This window comes from Somniosus microcephalus, chromosome 9 (assembly GCF_052327205.1).
Source record: "Somniosus microcephalus isolate GS21.2 chromosome 9, FLI_Smic_1.0, whole genome shotgun sequence".
Lineage (NCBI taxonomy): Eukaryota > Metazoa > Chordata > Chondrichthyes > Squaliformes > Somniosidae > Somniosus > Somniosus microcephalus.
In genome coordinates this window covers 63,715,524-63,734,930 of record NC_140995.1, presented here as the reverse complement: position 1 = coordinate 63,734,930, position 19,407 = coordinate 63,715,524, and the positions used below count along the sequence as shown (strand labels likewise).

General features: G+C 47.5%; 1 long non-coding RNA gene across 1 annotated transcript in view; it reads left to right on the top strand.

Moving 5' to 3' along the window:
- LOC147112426 (uncharacterized) overlaps positions 1–15,253 on the top strand; it is a 42,636-nt gene extending 27,383 nt beyond the window's left edge. The window contains exon 2 of the long non-coding RNA XR_015079502.1: positions 15,082–15,253. This is a non-coding gene — a long non-coding RNA (uncharacterized LOC147112426). The remainder of the gene's footprint in view (positions 1–15,081) is intronic.
- Positions 15,254–19,407: the final 4,154 nt, after the last annotated feature.

Below are 19,407 nucleotides of genomic sequence, written 5' to 3'. Positions count from 1 at the left end.
TATTGAGGTGGTGATGCCTTTCAAGGTTCCTAGTTTCTCTTGAAACACTTCCTTGGCGTTGGCCAAGATGTCTTTTAATCGTTCAGGTATGACGTCATCATTTTTTTTCTTACTGGTCACCGTCAGTGCCTGGATGGAGTGCCAGTCTAAACGTATCTTCCTGATCCATTCACGTCCCAACAGTGGTGGACCACCACCTTGTAGAACGTATAAATACAACTTCTGTATTTCCTTGCCGTTGTATACAACAGGCACCCTTATTTTTCCTTTGGGGTATACTTTCTGCCCCGTATATGTTTTCAAGATAATGGATGTGTCTTTTAAAGGTATATGCGGAAATAGCCGCTCGTAATCCCGTCGATTTATGATGGTCAGAGCTGATCCTGTATCTAGCTCCATTTTAACTGGGGACCCTGCTATCGTGAGGGTAACCCAAATGGTCTGGTAATCTTCTTTGGCAATTACATTATGTAATTTGAGACAGCTTAGTCTCTTGTTTCCGGAGTTGCTATCGCTCTTCTGGTCTTCGGAGCTGCTGTCCGTCATCATTTGTACCTTTCTGTACTTTTCTTTATTGATTTTTTTCTTTTTCCTGTCCGTGGATTTTTTTTGTCCAGATCGGCATACCCATGCAATGTGTCCAATCTTTCCGTATTGCCTGCATGCTTTGTCCTTGAACCTGCCGTCCCTCTGGTCATGGGTGGATCTGCCGCAGCGATAACATCTCTCGAGACCCTGTGTCATTTCATGGGTGCCGAAGTCCTGTGTCTTTTGCTGTATCTCTGCAGCTCCTCTTGCGGCTGCTTTGTATGATACAGCCATACTGAAAGCCTTGTCCAGTGTCAAATCTTTCTCAGAAAGCAGCCTTTTCTGTGTTCCTTCACTTAGGAGACCGCAGATGAATTTGTCTCGAAGAGAATCTGCCAGTCCTGCGCCAAATTGGCAGTGCTTTGATAGCTTTCTTAATTCGGTGAGGTAATCAGCGTTACTTTCATTCTTGTGCTGATTCCTCTTGAAGAATTTGAATCGTTCCGCTATCAGCAGCGGTGTTGGGTTTAAGTGCTCCTGTAGGGTATCAACAATTTCCTTAAAATTCTTGTCCTTTGGTTTGGCTGGAGTGATTAAGTTTCGTAACAGCCCGTATGTCTTTGCGCCCATTAGATTTAGAAGTACTGACGCCTTTTTATCATTTTCTATTCCATTTGCTGTGCACTATACCTGCACTCTTTCCACATATGTGGTCCAATCCTCTATATCGTTATCAAAAGCATCAATATTGCCAGCCTTAGGCATCCTGGAAAAAAATGGCGCTTTCCCGCCGCTGCTGCTGCTGACAACGCTGTTTTCCGCGGTTTTTTATTTATTTATTTATTTTTTATTTACAGGTGGAGACTCGTTCCCGCCGGACTCTCTGGGACTTTTCCCCCCCTCTGCTAGGTTCGAACGCCGACCTGCTTTGCAGCGCCGGCCGTCTCCCGAGTGCTCCCCCCCGTCTGTTTTTGTTTGCCTCCGCCTTCGCTGCTTGGCCTCGCCGCAGAGCCAGCCGATGGAGCCCCAGCCCGCCCAGGAAGGATTATTGCAGTACCTGCCACCACAGTTTTTTTTCTTGCTTTTCTTCGCCTTTGGACGTCTGAGGAATCGATGTCCTTGAGGTGCTGCCGAATTGCAGGTAAGTCCGTTTCCAATTCGTCGCCACTGTTGTATCCGTGTGTTAATAGAGACACTGAAGGCAGGAGTTGGTTTCACAGGTGTTTACTGAACAAAGTCTGGAGGTCAACTAACTGATACAACACAATATACAGGCTTATATAGCCTGAGTGGCCATTACCGGCATTACAGTACACAGGGGGCTCTTAAAGGCACATACACTACAGCTACCTTGATGTTGATGGCAGCTATTCTCATCTTTCCTCTGGTATTCAGTCCTTGCATCCCTATCTAGAGCCTGAAACTGAGTGGTTCTATTTGTATATATATGTCTCCTTTACCCTAAAAGCTCTGCAGTGGTTGGATGTTGTGGTAACCTTTCCTTCCAGGGTGATTAGTACTTGATCAGATGCACATGCCTCCTGTTGCCCACTATGTTTTTAGGACAGGTTTCACAGATTCAGGAGAGGGGAGTGCTCTCTGGGAAATAATTTTTTGTTGAACATGAGGATCCTGGGTACAACTACTGATGGAAAGTGTCTCATGGGGATTTTGAGGCATCTAAAAAAGTCTGCCATCTTTTAACTTTACCTCCCCAGTCTTTGTTTCCTTCTATAATCGTCAGCGTTAAAATCCAACCTTGGCATCACCTACCTACGATTTCACGATATGCTGCTTCTCTTTTATTTATGACCCTTGAACTTAGTTTGTCAATTTTTTTATGGTTAAAACTACTGCGTGTGTCATTTTTGTTGCGAGTGATACAAAAATGTTTCCATGACGCAATGACATGTTTCAGCATAAATGCCTTTGTTATGTCAAATGCTTGGCAAACAGAAAGATTTGTCAAGCACATAACAGTGAAGACTGTGCCTTCCAGATGGTTGAAACGAGATTTTATTTTTTCCACTAAACTTCAGTTTTTACAGAACAGAAAGAAACTTCCCCATGTTGGGGTCGCTAGAAATCAACAGGCTCTGAGACTTTTGTTGCAGCAAAGGCAAAACGCGTGTTACTTTATTCACTCTCCATGAGGACTGAGGGTCTCAGCCTCGTTGCAGGGCTATGACGTCATCACGCTACCGACGCATGACGTCATCATGCTACCGACGCTCTTAAAGGGACCCTGCCCTGATAACCCAAACAAGTACGTACATATAACAACATTGGCTATACATAGTGAATTGTGTTTAGGTACATATAACAACATTGGCTATACATTGTGAATTGTGTTATTGTCCCTATGTGGTCTCCGCCACATACGTCCCCCCAGAATTCACTAGCACTGGCAATGTCAGTCGTTGGGGGGGCCGGATCACACGGTCGGAACAGCTCCTCAATTCCGGGGCGGGGACCGGGGGGTTCGTCGGAGGGACCTCGGGCGCTCGGTGGTGGACTGAGGGTGCAGAAATCGGAGGTCGGCCCCGCCTCGGGGGCTGTGCCAACTCAACGGGTCGGTCCAGATCCAGGTGGGCTGGCTTAAGACGGTCCACGGAAATGCAGTCCGGCTTACCGCCGACATCCACTACGAAGGTCTTGTCCCCGGTTTCCAGGATGCGGAATGGTCCATCGTAGGGTGGCTGAAGAGGTCCCCGGTGGGCGTCGTGGCGGACGAAAACATACACCGCCGCATGAAGGTCGAGCAGAACGTGGGACTGCGGGAGGCCATGCTGCGATGTGGGCACCGGCGCGAAAACCTTGGCGTTGTCCAGAAGGTCGGACCGCTGACGGGTTGCGGACCAAGGTTCCGTTGCATTGGGGACGAAATCCCCGGGAACCCGCAGCGGCTGTCTGTAGACGAGCTCAGCGGACGAGGACTGGAGGTCCTCCTTGGGGGCGGTCCTGAGTCCCAGCATGACCCACGGGAGTCTGTCGATCCAACTGTCGTCCCGGAGGCTGGCCCGGAGCGCGGCCTTCATGGAGCGATGAAACCATTCGCACAGTCCGTTAGCCTGAGGGTGGTATGCTGTGGTGCGGTGGAGTCTCAACCCGAGGCCTCGGGCGACAGCGTTCCAGAACTCCGATGTGAACTGGGGCCCCCGGTTGGAGGAAATGTCAGATGGAGCGCTGAACCGGGTGACCCAAGTGCTGATGAACGCCCGAGCCACAATCGGCGGACGTCGTTGAAGACAGCAGGACGGCTTCCGGCCATCGGGTGGTTCTGTCGACCATTGTGAGGAGGTGGGTGTAGCCGCGGGAGGGCGGCAGGGGCCCCACCAGGTCCACGTTAACATGGTCGAACCGCCTCTCGGGCACCAACGGGGCCTTAGTATGGCGATGCACTTTTGAACGTTGGCATACCACACAGGTGCTGGCCCAGTCGCGAACGTCTTTCCTGAGCTCGTGCCAGACGAACTTAGCTGCCACCAGCTTCTGTGACGGCTTCCTGCCCGGGTGGGAAAGATTATGGACGGCGTCGAAAACTTGCCGCCTCCACCCGTCGGGCACGACGGGATGTGGCTGCCCAACAGAGACGTCACACAGGAGTGTGGTGCCGGCATCGTCGAATGCGGCGTCCGCTAGTTGAAGGCCCGTGACCGCCGTCCTGTAGGTCTGGACATTCGGGTCGGAGGCCTGGTCGGCCGCCATACGGGTGTAGTCGATGCCGAGGTGTACGGCGCTGGCGACGGCTTGGGAGAGACAGTCGGTGACGGGGTTGTCTTTCCCAGCCACAGGCTGGATGTCCATTGTGAACTCTGAGATGAAGGCCAGCTGGCGTTGCTGACGGGCTGACCACTGCTCGGAAGCTTTGGCCATGGCGAAGGTCAACGGTTTGTGGTCCATGAACACTGTGAACGGGCGAGCCATAGGAAACGGAAGTGTCGGACAGCGAGGTAGAGGCCGAGAAGCTCACGATCGAAGGTGCTGTATTTCCGCTCGTTGGGGCGGAGCTGCCGGCTGAAGAAGGCGAGCGGCTGCCAGGTGCCGTTGACCCACTGTTTGTGGATGGCGCCGACCGCAAAATCCGAGGCGTTGGTGGTGAGAGCGATCGGTGCATCAGGTAACGGATGCACCAGCATGGTCACGTTAGCCAGGGCCCTTTTCGTGTCCGTGAAAGAATTGGCCATCTCCTCAGACCAGTCGACGGCGAGCTTGTCAGGCTTGCCTTTGAGGTCCTCGTAAAGGGGCCACGTAAGCTGGGCTGCTCGGTGGACGAAGCGATGGTAAAAGTTCACCATGCCCAAAAACTCCTGCAGGGCCTTCACGGTGAGGGGTCGCGGGAAGTCCATCACGGCCTCCACTTTCGATGGCAGTGGCACCGTCCTGTCCTTTGTGATGCGGTGCCCGAGAAAGTCGATCGAGGACAGCCCGAACTGGCACTTGGCCGGGTTGACGATTAGGCTGTGCTGGCTGAGGCGTTGGAAGAGAGTCCGAAGGTGCGGCACATGCTCCGTCCTGGAGGCGCTGGCGATAAGGATGTCATCCAGGTATACGAACAAGAATGTCAGGTCCCATAACACGGTGTCCATTAGGCGTTGAAAAGCCTGGGTGGCGTTTTTGAGGCCGAATGGCATGCGGAGGCATTCGAACAGCCCGAACGGGGTGATCACCGCGGTTTTCGGGACGTCCTGCGGCTGGACAGGGACCTGGTGGTAACCCCGGACGAGGTCCACTTTCGAGAATACCACTTTTTCGGCCAGGTGGGCAGAAAAGTCCTGGATGTATGGAATCAGGTAGCGGTCGGGGGTCGTAGCGTCGTTGAGGCGCCGGTAATCGCCGCACTGGCGCCATCCGCCGCCTGGTTTCGGAGCGATGTGGAGGGCAAGGCCCACGGACTGTTCGACCGGCGGATGATGCCGAGGCGCTCCATGCTGTCAAACTCGGCTTTAGCGATGGCGAGTTTCCCCGGGTCGAGGCGCCGAGCGCGGGCGTAGACGGGCGGACCGGTGGTCGAAATGTGGTGTTCTACCCCGTGTTTGGTGGCGGCGGACGAGAACGTGGGCTTCGTGAGGTCCGGGAACTCGGCGAGGAGGCGGGAAAACTCGTTGGAGGCCGAGAGTGCGCTGGACAACTTCGTTGTGCTGGACCCGCTGAGGGAACACGGGAGCGAGCTGAAAGTCTCAGCGTTGATGAGACGTTGGTTCTTGACGTCCACCAAAAGGCCATTGGCGCAGAGGAAGTCAGCGCCGAGAAGTGGGGTAGACACTTTTGCCGTGACAAAGTCCCAGGTGAACCGCTGCCCGCCAAAACAAAGCGCCACGCTCCGTTTCCCAAAGGTGTGGATGGAACTGCCATTGGCGGCTTCGAGGACGGGGCCGTGGTTCCCCCCTTGCATGTCTATGGTTGACGCAGGCAGGACGCTCACCTGGGCACCCGTGTCGCAAAGAAAACGACGTCCGGAATCAGTGTCCGTAATAAATAACAAACTGCCTGAACGGCCGACAGCCATAGCAGCCGACGAGTGGTCTTTTGTTTGTTTCGACGCGGGAAAACTGCACGGGGGCCGGCACTTCCTGGCTTTGGGGCTGAACTGCGCGTGGTAGAAGCAGAGGCTTGGGGGCTGCCGCCGTTGGGCTGTATCAGTGGGGGCAGGGCTCCGCGTGGCCGTGCAGTACTGTTGCCCGGCGGAGAAAAATTTGTCAGCCTCCTTGGCCAGGTCGCGGAAAACGGTACTGGAAGAGTTGGCTCGTACCTGACCTGGCATCTGTTGAAGGAACAGTTCCTTGAAGAGGAAGCACGGCCTGTGTGTGCCCAGGAGGGCCAGCATGTGGTCCATCAGCTCCGAGGGCTTGGAGTCGCCAAGCCTGGGTAGAGAGAGAAGCCGGCGTGCGCTCTCGGCTTCGATGAGTCCAAAAGTTTCTAAGAGGTGCGTTTTCAGCGTTTCGAATTTGTTGGAAACGGCATTCGTCGCCATTTCGGATGAGGTCTTTGGAATCGTCCAAAAGAGCAGCGGGGTCATCAATGTTGGGGTCGCTAGAAATCAACAGGCTCTGAGACTTTTGTTGCAGCAAAGGCAAAACGCGTGTTACTTTATTCACTCTCCATGAGGACTGAGGGTCTCAGCCTCGTTGCAGGGCTATGATGTCATCACGCTACCGACGCATGACGTCATCACGCTACCGACGCTCTTAAAGGAACCCTGCCCTGATAACCCAACCAAGTACGTACATATAACAACATTGGCTATACATAGTGAATTGTGTTTAGGTACATATAACAACATTGGCTATACATTGTGAGTTGTGTTATTGTCCCTATGTGGTCTCCGCCACACCCTCATGGGGGAAATCTAGAACTATCTAGACTTACCTGAATGACTAATACGTGATCAGAATATTTTTGAAATGCATAATGAACTTTATTAGTGAGGCTCTGAGCCAATTCTGCAAGCTATCATAATTTATATTCTGCATGGTTAAAAATGGAATGTGGGAAATAAGAACTCTAATAAAAAATGTCTCTCCTGAAAACTAATATTAGAAGTATGGTTTTATGGTACAAGTAAAACTAATGGCCTTGGGAGCTGCCAAATGTTTTCATGTTGTAAAGAACGCCGCAGAATAAAATCTGTATGATTGTATTAACTTAGCTTCAACAAAACCCTACTGGTTTCCAAGAGCCACCCAGCCAATAATACACTTTTAGTCGAGAGATAGGTTATCGGACGACTCATTCTGGCCAAAGCTTAACTCTTCACTTATCAACTTTAATGTACACTGTTAGTACTTTGCAAGTTGATAGGAATTATTTTAGTACTTGAGCAGAGGAACAATCTACAGTTCCAATTATGAGTCAAATACAATTTTATAAAATTAAGATGTTGCAGAAATATAAGGAAATTGTATTGAAATCAAAATGTTAAAACTATGTCAATAAACTTACGTATTGCAAAGTAATAAACAGACTTCTGGAAGTATTTGACTTTCTTTATGATAAGTAAGAAGGCTACTCTAGTGATAAGTGCTTAAACATAGAGCAGTTCCCTGATTTTAGTTTTTCAGAAAATCATGATTTACAGGGCTGCTCCACAGAGGCCAGCAGACATCTGCTTCAAAGAGCAGACACAGACTATAGTAGAGTAGGGAAAGGGAGAAGGGGTGGGGGAAGTTCCCTTGAAATAAACTCTCTTTGGACAGCAATTGCAAGATGGCTATGATTTTTCTAGCTTCAATGAGTAATTTTTGCATCAAAATTCTTTCAAATTGTGCAACAAAAGCATTTACAAATGTAATTTTCCATCCTTCTTCATAATTTCCGTACAAATTTAGTGCATCTCTATCCCAATCTTCCTAGTTTCCTTTGCTATATCTATGCACCGCTCTTAACTGAGAGACTGGAGTGGGGGGCGGGGTTGGTCTCGGGACCGATCTGGGGCTAGAGTGGCTGATCGGGGGTGGGCCGGGTGAGCATCGGAGGGCTGGGAGCGACTTTCCCCCATAAATCACTTAAAATGCTTTCTAAAGGTTTGTTAAGGTCTAAAAAAATGTTTCATTTTTTCTACAGTAACTGAAATCTCCAATGCCCAACATAAGGATTTAAGAACATAAGAAATAGGAGCAGGAGTAGGCCATTTGGCCCCTCGAGCCTGTTCCGACATTTAATGAGACCATGGCTGATCTTGGGCTCAGCTCCATTTCCCTGCCCGCTCCCCATAACCCTTCACTCCCTTATTGTTCAAAAATCTGTCTATCTTCACCTTAAATATATTCAATGACCCAGCTCTCTGGGGCAGAAAATTCCACAGATTTATGACCCTCAGAAGAAATTCCTCCTCATCTCAGTTTTAAATGGGCGACCCCTTATTCTGAAACTATGCCCCCGAGTTCTAGATTTCATCTTCTCTGCATCTACCTTGTCGATCCCCCTCAGTGTCTTATATGTTTCAATAAGATCACCTCTCATTCTTCTAAACTCCAATGAGTATAAGTCCAACCTGCTCAACCTTTCTTCATAAGTCAACCCCTTCATCTCAGGAATCAACCTCACGAACCTTCTCTGAACTACCTCCAATGCATGTATATCCTTCCTTAAATAAGGAGATCAAAACTGTACGCAGTACTCCAGGTGTGGTCTCACCAACACCCTGTACAGTTGTAGCCGGACTTCCCTGCTTTTATACTCCAACCCCCTTGCAATAAAGGCCAACATTCCATTTGCCTTCCTGATTACTTGCTGTACCTGCATGCTAACTTTTTGTGTTTCATGCACAAGGATCCCCAGGTCCCTCTGTACTGCAGCATTTTGTAATCTCTCTCCATTTAAATAATCATTTGCTTTTTTATTTTTCTTAGCAAAGTGGATAACCTCACACTTTCCCACATTATACTCCATCTGCCAAATGTTTGCCCACTCACTTAGCCTGTCTATATCCCTTTGCAGATTCTTTGTGTCCTCTTCAATTTGCTTTCCCACCTATCTTTGTATCATCAGCAAATTTGGCTACATTACTCTCGGTCCCTTCATCCAAGTCATTAATATAGATTGTAAACAGTTGAAGCCCCAGCACTGATCCCTGTGGCACCCCACTAGTTACCGTTTGCCAACCGGAAAATGACCCATTTATCCCGACTCTCTGTTTCCTGTTAGTTAGCCAATCCTCTATCCATGCTAATATATTACCTCCAACCCCGTGAGCTCTTATCTTGTGTAGTAACCTTTTATGTGGCACCTTATTGAATGCCTTCTGGAAATCCAAATACACCACACCCACTGGTTCCCCTTTTTCCACCCTACTCGTTACATCCTCAAAGAACTCCCATCAAATTTGTCAAACATGATTTCCCTTTCATAAAACCATGCTGACTCTGCTTGACTGTATTATGATTTTCTAAATGTCCTGCTACTGCTTCCTTAATAATGGACTCCAGCATTTTCCCAATGACAGATGTTAGGCTAACTGGTCTATAGTTTCCTGCTTTCTGTCTCCCTCCCTTCTTAAATAGGGGCATTACATTTGTGGTTTTCCAATCTGCTGGGACCTCTCCAGAATCCAGGGAATTTTGGTAGATTGCAACCAATGCAGCCACTATCTCTGCAGCCACTTCTTTTAAGACCCCAGCATGCAGGCCATCAGGTCCAGGGGACCTGTCCACCTTTAGTCCCATTATTTTACCGAGTACTTTTTCTCTAGTGATAGTTTTAAGTTCCCCCCTCCCTATAGCACCTTGATTATGTATTATTTGGATGGTTTTAGTGTCTTCTACCGTGAAGACTGATACAAAATATTTGTTCAAAGTCTCTGCCATTTCCCTGTTCCCCATTATTAATTCCCCAGTCTCATCCTCTAAGGGACCAATGTTTACTTTAGCTACTCTCTTCCTTTTTATATACCTGTAGAAGCTCTTACTATCTGTTTTTATATTTCTTGCTAGTTTACTCTCATAATCTATCTTCTCTCTCATTATTTTTTTAGTCATCCTTTGCTGGTTTTTAAAAATTTCCCAATCTTCTGGCCTCCCTCTAATCTTGGCAACATTATATGCCTTTGTTTTCAAATTGATTCCATCCTTTACTTTCTTAGTTAGCCACAGATGGTTCTCCCTTCTCTTAAAATCTCTCTCACTGGAATATATTTTTGTTGAAAGTTATGAAATATCTCCTTAAATGTCTGCCATTGCTTATCAACCATTACCCTTTAATCTATTTTCCCAGTCCACTTTAGCCAACTCTGCCTTCATACCTTTGTAATTGTCTTTATTTAAGATCAGGACACTGGTTTGAGACCCAACTTTCTCACCCTCCAATTGAATTTGAAATTCAACCATGCTATGATCACTCTTTCCTAGAGGATCCTTTACTATGAGATCATTTATTAATCCTGTCTCATTACACAGTACCAGATCTAAGATAGCCTGCTCCCTGGTTGGTTCCACAACGTATTGTTCTAGGAAACCATCCCGGATACACTCTATGAACTCTTCCTCGAGGCTACCTTGGCCAATTTGATTTGTCCAATCAATATGAAGATTAAAATCGCCCATGATTATTGCAGTACCTTTCTTACAAGCCTCCATTATTTCTTGATTTATGCTCTGTCCAACAGTGTAGCTACTGTTAGGGGGCCTATAGACTACGCCCACCGGTGACTTCTTTCCCTTATTATTTCTTATCTCCACCCAAACTGATTCTACATCTTGCTCTTCTGAGCCAATATCATTTCTCACTACTGCACTGATCTCATCCATTATTAACAGAGCTACCCCACCACATTTTCCTTTCTGTCTATCCTTCCAAACTATCAGATACCCCTGAATATTCAGTTCCCAGCCTTGGTCACCTTGCAACCACGTCTCTGTAATGGCTATCAGATCATACCCATTTATATCTATTTGTGCCGTCAACTCATCTATCTTGTTATGAATGCTGCGTGCATTCAGATAAAGAACTTTTAATTTTGTCTTTTTACTAATTTTCCGTGCTTTGACCCCACTTTCTGATGCACTCTTATTTTTATACGTTCTGTCCCTTCCTGTCACATTCTGGTTACCATTAACCCCATCGCTACCCTGCTCTAATCAAATCAAATCAAATCAACTTTTATTGTCATTGTTAGTGCACAAGTGCAGTACAACGAAATGTAGGCTTGCGGCTCCCGAGAGTGTACATTTAGATTAAGACATTTAAACATTCAACATACATTTGGCTTGTAATACATTAACATAAACATAACCATAATAAAGTGCATTGGCAGATGTGCAGGCTTTAGAGTTTATTTGTGGAGTTCAGTAGGATGACAGCCCTGGGAAAGAAGCTGTTCCTAAATCTGGTCGTACGGGTGCGAATGCATCTGTAGCGTCTCCCAGATGGCAGGAGGGCGAACAGACTGTGGCTGGGGTGGGTAGGGTCTTTGATGATGGACCGTGACCTCCGTAGACAGCGTTTCTGGTATATGTGCTCTATGGTCAGTAGCCGGGTGCCGGTAATGCGTTGGGCAGTTTTGACTACCCGCTGCAGGGCTTTCCGGTCATAGTAGCTACAGCTGCCATACCATACTGTGATACAGTTTGTCAGGATGCTCTCTATTGTGCAGCGGTAAAGGTTAGAGAGGATCAGGGGTGACAGGTATGGCTATTGCCTTCTCCTTTTTCTTTGACTTTTTTAATTCCCCCCTCCCCCCCACTATTTAGTTTAAAGTCCTATCTACAGCCCTAATTATTCGATTTGCCAGGACACTAGTCCCAGCATGGTTCAAGTAAAGCCCGTCCCAACGGAACAGCTCCCTCTTACCCCAGTGCCAGTGCCCCATGATTCAAAACCCATTTCTCCCACAGCAGTCTTTGAGCCACGCATTCATCTCTCTAATCTTATTTACACTATGCAAATTTGCTCGTGGTTCAGGTAGTAATCCAGAGATTATTACCTTTGTGGTTCTGCTTTTTAATTTAGCCCCTAGCTGCTCATACTCCCTCAGCAGAAGCTCTTTCTCTGTTCTACCTATGTCATTAGTACCTATGTGGACCACGACAACCGCATCTTTCCCCTCCCATTCCAAGTTCCTCTCCAGCCCAGAGGAAATGTCCTTAACCCTGGCACCGGGCAGGCAACACAGCCTTTGGGACTCACTCTCTCGGCTGCAGAGAACAGTATCTATCCCCTAATTATACTGTCCCCTACCACTACTACATTTCATTTTACTCCCCCAACTTGAATGGCCCCCTGTACCACGGTGCTGTGGTCAGTTTGCTCATCCTCCCTGCAGTCCCTGCTCTCGTCCACACAGGGAGTAAGAACCTCGTACTTGTTGGACAAGTGCAAGGGCTGAGGCTCCTCCAATGCTACCTTCTGGATCCCCATACCTACATACTTGTAGTCACACCCTCCTGTCCCTGACAACGGACCAAATTTGAATTATTTAACCTAAGGGATGTGACTGCCTCCTAGAACACAGTGTCCAGGTAACTCTCTACCTGCCTGATGTATCGCAGTGTCTGAAGCTCAGAATCCAGCTCATCAACTCTGAGCCGAAGTTCCTCAAGCCGCCAACACTTACTGCAGATGTGGTCGCTGTGGATCACACTGGCGTCCACCAGCTCCCACATGCAACAGCTGTAACACATTGCCTGCCCTGCCATCTCTATTATATTTTATTTAATTAATTAGGTTTTCAAGTTTTGAAATATCAATTATCTATGTTTAGTTTTTAATCCCGGCTCTTAATTTAAACCAATGCCCAAGTTTAGAAAAAAGAGAGAAATACTCACTTTCCTGCTTTCCTGTGACATCACACTTTGATTCCCACCCCTCCCCCTAGGTCGGTACGTGCAGCTCCCGGCTAGCTCCTTTTACCTCCTACCTCCACCTGGACCATGACCCCACTACCGAACATCAAACCACCGTTTCCAAGACTGTCACTGACCTCATCTCTGGAGATCTTCCCCCTGCTGCCACCAACCTCATAGTTCCCCAACCCCACACAGCCCGCTTCTACCTCCTTCCCAAGATCCACAAACAGGACTGCCCTGGTAGACCCATCGTTTCAGCCTGTTCTTGCCCTACGGAACTTATCTCTTCCTATCTTGACTCTATCTTTTCTCCCCTTGTCCAGTCTCTTCCCACCTACATCCGCGACTCTTCAGACACCCTCCGCCACTTTAACAGTTTCCAGTTTCCTGGCCCCAACCGCTTCCTTTTCACCATGGACGTACAATCCCTCTACACCTCCATCCCCCACCCGGATGGCCTGAGGGCGCTCCGCTTCTTCCTTGAACAGAGGCCCGACCAGTCCCCATCCACCATGACCCTCCTCCGCCTGGCTGAACTTGTTCTCACATTGAACAACTTCTCCTTTAACTCCACTCATTTCCTCCAAATCAAAGGTGTTGCCATGGGTACCCGCATGGGTCCTAGCTATGCCTGCCTTTTCGTGGGCTATGTGGAACAATCTTTGTTCCAGTCCTACTCGGGTCCCCTCACCTCTTTTTCCGATACATTGATGACTGTATCGGTGCTGTTTCCTGCTCTCGCCCCGAACTTGACAATTTCATTCACTTTGCCTCCAATTTCCACCCTTCCCTCACCTTCACATGGTCCATCTCTGACTCTTCCCTTCCCTTCCCTTCCTCGACTTCTCCGTCTCCATCTCTGGGGCTAGGTTATCGACCAATATTCACTACAAGCCCACTGACTCCCACAGCTACCTGGACTACACTTCCTCCCACCCCGCTTCCTGTAAGGACTCTATTCCATTCTCCCAGTTTCTCCGTCTCCGCCGTATCTGCTCCGACGATGCCACCTTCCACACCAGTGCTTCAGACATGTCTTCCTTTTTCCGCAACCGAGGATTCCCCTCTACCGTGGTTGACACTGCCCTCGACCGTGTCAGTTCTATCTCCCGCACTCCTGCCCTCACCCCTGCCCCTCCCTCCCGGAACCACGATAGGGTTCCCCTTGTCCTCACCTTTCACCCCACCAGCCTCCACATTCAACGGATCATCCTCCGGCATTTCCGCTACCTCCAAAGTGATCCCACCACCAAACGTATCTTCCCCTCCCCTCCCCTTTCAGCATTCCGCAGGGACCGCTCCCTCCGAGACACCCTAGTCCACTCCTCTATCACCCCAAACAGCCCTTCCCCTTCGCCTGGCACCTTCCCGTGCAAGCGGAGGAGATGTAACACCTGCCCCTATACCTCCCCCCTTCCCACTGTCCAGGGCCCCAAACACCCCTTCCAGGTGAAACAGTGATTTACTTGTACTTCTCGCAATCTAGTATACTGTATTCGCTGCTCACGATGCGGTCTCCTCTACATTGGGGAGACCAAACGCAGATTGGGTGACCGCTTTGCGGAACACCTCCGTTCAGTCCGTAAGGGTGACCCCGAGCTTCCGGTCGCCTGTCATTTTAATTCACCGCTCCATTCCCACTCGGACCTCACCGTCCTTGGCCTCTTGTATTGTTCCACGGAAGCTCAACGTAAACTCGAGGAACAGCACCTCATCCTCCGATTAGGCACTCTGCAGCCTTCCGGACTCAATATCGAGTTCAACAATTTCAGATCATAAGCTCGGCCCCCATTTCATTTTCTCTTGTAATTGTTCCACTCCTTTCCCCCCCCCTCCCCCTTTCCTTTTGTTTCTCTCTCACACCTGGCAGCTATCTTTTGCCCTGCCAGTACACTTTACACTTAATCCCAGCCTATTACCATCTCGTCTAGCTTCTAATCTCTTTTACTTCTTTTGTTTCTTTTATTCTTTTGTCCGATCGCAGCCCTGCCTTCGATCTAGTTTCTTTTCTTTCCAGTTTTGAAGAAGGGTTCAACCCGAAACGTCAACTCAAATTTCTCTCCACGGATGTTGCCTGACCTGCTGAGTTTTTCCAGCATTTTCTGTTGTTATTTCGGATTTCCAACATCTGCAGTATTTTGCTATCGTCCTTTTATCCCTGCTGGTGTTGCTCCTCAGATCCCGCTCTTGTTGCTAACAAAAATCAATTTTTCACAATAATATGGTTAAATTTATTTCTTGATTTATGTTTTGTGTCTTTTAAAACTTTCAGTAAAAATATAACTTGAAGGCCTGAGACTCTCTCAAAAGCCCAGCTGTGACAGTACGAGCTGAATTTGGATTCTGCAGTCGGAACATGTGCATCAGTACCCTTCAGTCAGCTGTACTGACAGAATTTTTTTCTTTAGCACTTTTTGCTCGTTATTAAAAATATTTTGAAGAAATTCTGGAGAATTTTTTTGAAAAGCTATATTCAATAAAGTTTATGTTGAGTGTTTTTTAAAACATAAGCTGTGTGAGTGAGAAAAAATTGACAATTTACAGATTACACACCTATTATAGCTTTTGTTTTGTGTTCTTTAAACTTCAGAAAGTGTATTAAGTTGACGGGGAGAGAGAGATTGCAAGCATGCAGGGTTGAGAAAATGCAGCCTACAGTCATTGTGGCTCCTTTTCCCACCATGTTACCCACCACCTTCCATCCAAATGTAAAGAGAAAAAAAAGTTAGAAAAAAAGAGTCGTGAAGAGAGAAGCAATAAGAATTAGGAAGGGAGAAACAGAAGGTAAAGTACAAAGGCAGAAGAACAAAAGAAAAACAGCAACATGAAGACAGTAGAGACAGATAAGAGAGAAACCATATTCTCCCACTTACCTTGTACAATGCCATGGCAGATTACATACAGAATATACAGCAAAGAAACAGGCCTTTCATCCCAAACAGTCCATGCTGGCATTTATGCTTCACTTGAGCCTGCTCCCATCCTTCCTCATCTAACTCTATCAGCATAACCCTCTATTCTCTTCTCCCTCATATGCTTATCTAGCCTCCCCTTAAATGCATCTGTACTATTTGCCTCAACCACTCCCTGTGGTAGCATGTTCCACATTCTCACCACTCTCTGGGTAAAGAAGTTTCTTCTGAATTCCCTATTTGATATCTTGTTGACTATCCTATATTGATGGCCTCTAGTTTTGCGCTTCCCCACAAGTGGAAACACTCTCTGTGTGTCTACTCTATCAAAATCTTTCATAATTTTAAAGACCTGTATTTGGTCACCCCTCAGCCTTCTCCTTTCAAGAGAAAGAGACCCAGCCTGTTCATCCTTTCCTGATGGCCTTCATTAAAAGAGGATTTGAATACAGGAGCAAAGTTTTACTCCAATTATATATGATGTGGAGATGCCGGTGTTGGACTGGGGTGGACAAATGTGAGAAGTCACACAACACCAGGTTATAGTCCAACAGCTTTATTTGAAATCACAAGCTTTCGGAGCGCTGCTCCTTCGTCAGGTGAAGTGAAGAGATGCAGATAGGCACAGCATATATAGTCAGAGAACACTGCCAGATGATTACAGGTAATCTTTCTAACTGCCCTTTATCCCACCTCGGCAGAGAGATAATCACAGCAATCAAAGGCGTGGATAGTGTCCAAACAGGTCAGTCAGGAAAACATTACATCAAAGAACACTGAGGTGGGGTCACCAGGGGTCAAATGTTGCAGATGCTGGGGTCTGTATGAAAAACAAAAAACAAACAAAGAACAATTAAAAAAAAAGATTTTTTTTGCTGGAAATCACAGCAGATCTGGCTGCATCTGTGTAGAGAGAACAAGCCAACGACAACTCGAGTCTGGATGACTCTACGTGAGGTGGGGTTACATGTAGTGTGACATGAACCCAAGATCCCGGTTGAGGCCGTCCTCATGAGTGCGGAACTTGGCTATCAGTTTCGGCTCGACGATTTTGCGTTGTGTGTCTCGAAGGCCGCCTTGGAGAATGCTTACCCGAAGATCGGAGGCTGAATGTCCTTGACTGCTGAAGTGTTCCCCGACTGGCAGGAGTGTTCCCTCCCAGTCAGGGAACACTTAAGCAGTCAAGGCCATTCAGCCTCCGATCTTCGGGTTGTAGGAATGTCTAGTTCCTATCCAAAGACTGAGGTCCACTCAGGCAATCAAACAAAACGAAGTTTAATGGAAACTAACAGGTTTAAACATGTAACTACAGAAGAACATCGAGTGTAGGTCTGTTCAGTTCGGAGGCTCCACGAGGACTGCTCAGGCGGTCCCGTGGTTGACGTCATGACTGTAGTGTATGTGCCTTTAAGAGCCCCCTGTGTACTGTAATGCCGGTAATGGCCACTCGGGCTATATAAGCCTGTATATTGTGTTGTATCAGTTAGTTCCCCTCCAGACTTTGTTCAGTAAACACCTGTGAAACCAACTCCTGTCTTCAGTGTCTCTATTAACACACGGACACAACAGTGGCGACGAATTGGAAACGGACTTACCTGCAATTCGGCAGCACCTCAAGGACATCGATTCCTCTGACGTTCAGAGTCAAAGCAAGAAAAAGAAAAAGCTGTGGTTTCACCAGCTAGCCGAGCTGGTGGCAGGTACTGCAATAATCCTTCCTGGGCGTCGGGCTGGGGCTCCAGCGGCTGGCTCTGCAGCGAGGCCAAGCAGTAACAGACGGGGAGGGAGCACTCGGGAGACGGCCGGCGCTGCAAGCAGGTCGGCGTTCAGACCTAGCAGAGAGTCCGGCGGGAACGAGTCTCCACCTGTAAATAAATAAAAATTTTAAAAAACGCGGAAAACAGCGTTGTCATCGGCAGCAGCGGCGGGGAAGCGCGGGAAGCGCCTTATCTTTTCTGCAGAAAAGAAAAGCGCGGGAAGCGCCATTTTTTTTCCAGGATGCCTAAGGCTGGCAATATTGATGCTTTTGATAACGATATAGAGGATTGGACCACATGTGGAAAGAGTGGAGGTATATTGCACCGCAAATGGAATAGAAAATGATAAAAAAGCGTCAGTACTTCTAAATCTAATGGGCGCAAAGACATACGGGCTGTTACGAAACTTAATCACTCCAGCCAAACCAAAGGACAAGAATTTTAAAGAAATTGTTGATACCCTACAGGAGCACTTAAACCCAACACCGCTGCTGATAGCGGAACGATTCAAATTCTTCAAGAGGAATCAACACAAGAATGAAAGTAACGCTGATTACCTCACCGAATTAAGAAAGCTATCAAAGCACTGCCAATTCAGGGCAGGACTCGCAGATTATCTTCGAGACAAATTCGTCTGCGGTCTCTTAAGTGAAGGAACACAGAAAAGGCTGCTTTCTGAGAAAGATTTAACACTGGACAAGGCTTTCAGTATGGCTGTATCATACGAAGCAGCCGCAAGAGGAGCTGCAGAGATACAACAAAAGACACAGGACTTCGGCACCCATGAAATGACACAGGGTTTCGAGAGATGTTATCGTTGCGGCAGATCCACCCATGACCAGAGGGACTGCTGGTTCAAGGACAAAGCATGCAGGCAATACGGAAAGATTGGACACATTGCATGGGTATGCCGATCTGGACAAAAAAAATCACCGGACAGTAAAAAAAAAAATCAATAAAGAAAAGTACAGAAAGGTACAAATGATGACGGACAGTAGCTCCGAAGACCAGAAAAGTGATAGCGACTCCGAAAACAAGAGACTAAGCTGTCTCAAATTACATAATGTAATTGCCAAAGAAGATTACCAGACCATTTGGGTTACCCTCATGATAGCAGGGTCCCCAGTTAAAATGGAGCTAGATATAGGATCAGCTCTGACCGTCATAAATCAACGGGATTACGAGTGGCTATTTCCGCATATACTTTTAAAAGACACATCCATTATCTTGAAAACATATACGGGGCAGAAAGTATACCCCAAAGGAAAAATAAGGGTGCCTGTTGTATACAATGGCAAGGAAATACAAAAGTTGTATTTATACGTTCTACAAGATGGTGGTCCACCGCTGTTGGGACGTGAATGGATCAGGAAAATACGTTTAGACTGGCACTCCATTCAGGCACTGACGGTGACCAGTAAGGAAAAAAATGATGATGATGTCATACCTGAACGATTAAAAGACATCTTGGCCAACGCCAAAGAAGTGTTTCAAGAGAAACTAGGAACCTTGAAAGGCATCACCGCCTCAATAAAAGTGGAAGATGCGGCAATTCCCAAGTTTTTTAAGGCAAGACCGGTGCCATACGCAATTCGTCCAGCAGTCGAGGCAGAGCTGGAGAATTTGGAAAAGGCAGGTGTATTATCCAAAATAGATTGGAGCGAGTGGGCAACACCCATCGTCCCAGTCATGAAGAAAACGTTGAATAATGATAAATCTGAAGAACAGAGAAAAATTCGCATCTGTGGAGACTTCAAGGTGACTGTAAACCCGGTCATTCACACGGTACAGTATCCTCTTCCGAGGATAGAAGATATTTTCACCTCACTATCAGGAGGGAAACGTTTCACCAAAATTGACTTGGCACAGGCATATCTACAGATGGAGGTTGAAGAGGCCTCTAAAAAGTATCTCACGATAAATACACAC